The following is a 2,269-nucleotide window of genomic DNA, read 5'->3' as shown; positions in this document are numbered from 1 at the left end:
CTTCAACATCCAATCATCTTGTAGATACTGAAAATCAAGAACAAGTTGAACATTACATATACTTACGTTTTATCTGAGCATCTTATTTTATATTTGAAAATTCATTTATCTATTCTATTTTACACGTTAAGTGGCAGATTTAGGCAAGTTAAAAATTTTATAAATACTATTTTTTAGATTCCTGCACAAAAAACAAACTTACATAATAAATACATATAATATTAGATAAGTTTTTTAAGGTTATCTTATAGGCAATGTAAGTTAAAATTTTTATAAATACTATTTTTTTAGATTCCTGCACAAAAAACAAACATACATAATAAATACATATAATATTAAATAAGTTTTTTAAGGTTATCTCATAGGCAATGTAAGTTAAAATTTTTATAAATACTATTTTTTTAGATTCCTGTACAAAAAACAAACTTACATAATAAATACATATATTAAATAAGTTTTTTAAGGTTATCTCATAGGCAATGTAATTTAAAATTTTTATAAATACTATTTTTTTAGATTCCTGCACAAAATACAAACTTACATAATAAATACATATAATATTAAATAAGTTTTTTAAGGTTATCTCATAGGCAATGTAAGTTAAAATTTTTATAAATACTATTTTATTATTTTTTTTTAGATTCCTACACAAGATACCATTCAACAAAACCAAACAATGGAACGTTTCATACTACCAAAATCTAAAGAAGGCATTATTGCTTCAACAAGAGCAAATTTTATATTTTTAAGATGTGATTCCGAAATATATATTTATTAGGTGAGGGGCTATTCTAATATTTTCCATTATTTTTTATAAATATGTTTATGAAGTATATATTTAGTAATTTTATTTTATGTCCACAATAATAAATATTTTAAACTAAACTTATTTTTATAAAATTGAGTAATTCTTATATTTTTAAAATTTAATAATAAATCAACATAAGGAGAAAGCTAGAAAGAGACAGGCACTTTGTCGTATCAAGAAAAGGAACGAGCAAAGTCTTATTCCTACAACATCCAACCATCTTGAAGATACTGGAAATGAACAATTTGCTTCAACATCCAATCATCTTGAAGATATTGAAAATCAAGAACAAGTTGAACATTACTGTGGGCCATTAAAATCTATTTTATTATTTTTTTTAGATTCCTACACAAGATACCTTTGGTGCAATATCTAAGTATAATTTTTTCAGTGATCCTATATCAATAAAAACAAATCAAGTTAAAAATTTTAATTTATGACAATAAATAAATTTATTTAAATTAGATTCCACGGATCATATTGCCGAAATGTGCCATTCAACGGACTCTTAAGCTACCCAAATCAATAAAAACAAACGAAGTTAAAAAATTTAATTTATGTTATCAAATAGATTTTTTTAAAATTAGATTCCACGATATATATTACCGAAATGTACCATTCAGCAGAATCTTAATCTACCAAAATCAATCAAAATAAACCAAGTTAAAAATTTTAATTTATGTTAACAAATAAATTTATTTAAATTAGATTCTACGAATCATATTACCGAAATGTACCATTCAACAGAATCTTAATCTACCCAAATCAATAGAAACAAACGAAGTTAAAAATTTTAATTTATGTTAACAAATAAATTTTTTTAAATTAGACACTACCAAAATCTACTATTCACCAAAATCTAATCTACCCAAATCAATAAAAACAAACCAAGTTAAAAATTTTAATTTATGTATAACAAATATTTTAATAAATATAAATTTCTGAATCACATCTCATAAGATAGATAAGAAAATTTTTGATTTATCCATCATCAGGGGAAATTCAAAATTTATTATTTATTTATGAAGCGAATGGTTATTAATTTTAATTTATGTCCACAATAAAAAATATATTTCATCAACTAATAAAAAAGAAAATTCTTATTTCACTATCATCTTGACGGGCAAAATATAAGATAAAATAAGTATGTGCTACATAATCGTTACCCATGGAATATTTTAGAAAAAATTATTATAAGCCTGGAATATGTTTACATCAGAGCCGGTGTATTGATTGTGAAATCAATACCCATTGTAACTTCAATACCGTATTAATATCATTATAGATTCAATACCGTAGTGATATATTGCTATTGTAGAATCAATACCGTATAGATTTTTAAGATGTTTGCATCGCTTCAAATATATTGGCGACCATTAAAATTATAAAATATTTATTTATTATATATTTTTTCATCGCTTTATAAATATTGGCAGCCATTTTCGATTTGTAAAAATTTTA

General features: G+C 23.0%; 1 long non-coding RNA gene across 1 annotated transcript; it reads left to right on the top strand.

The window, feature by feature from the left end:
• Positions 1–1,028: 1,028 nt before the first annotated feature.
• Positions 1,029–1,447, top strand: LOC135925195 (uncharacterized). The gene is made up of 4 exons (XR_010571583.1): positions 1,029–1,100; positions 1,150–1,184; positions 1,274–1,348; positions 1,396–1,447. It is a non-coding gene; the product is annotated as an uncharacterized LOC135925195 (long non-coding RNA).
• The last annotated feature ends 822 nt before the right edge of the window (positions 1,448–2,269 follow it).

This window comes from Gordionus sp. m RMFG-2023, chromosome 1, assembly GCF_954871325.1.
Source record: "Gordionus sp. m RMFG-2023 chromosome 1, tfGorSpeb1-WG-v2, whole genome shotgun sequence".
NCBI classification, from domain to species: domain Eukaryota; kingdom Metazoa; phylum Nematomorpha; class Gordioida; order Chordodea; family Parachordodidae; genus Gordionus; species Gordionus sp. m RMFG-2023.
This window is presented reverse-complemented; position numbering and strand designations above follow the sequence as displayed.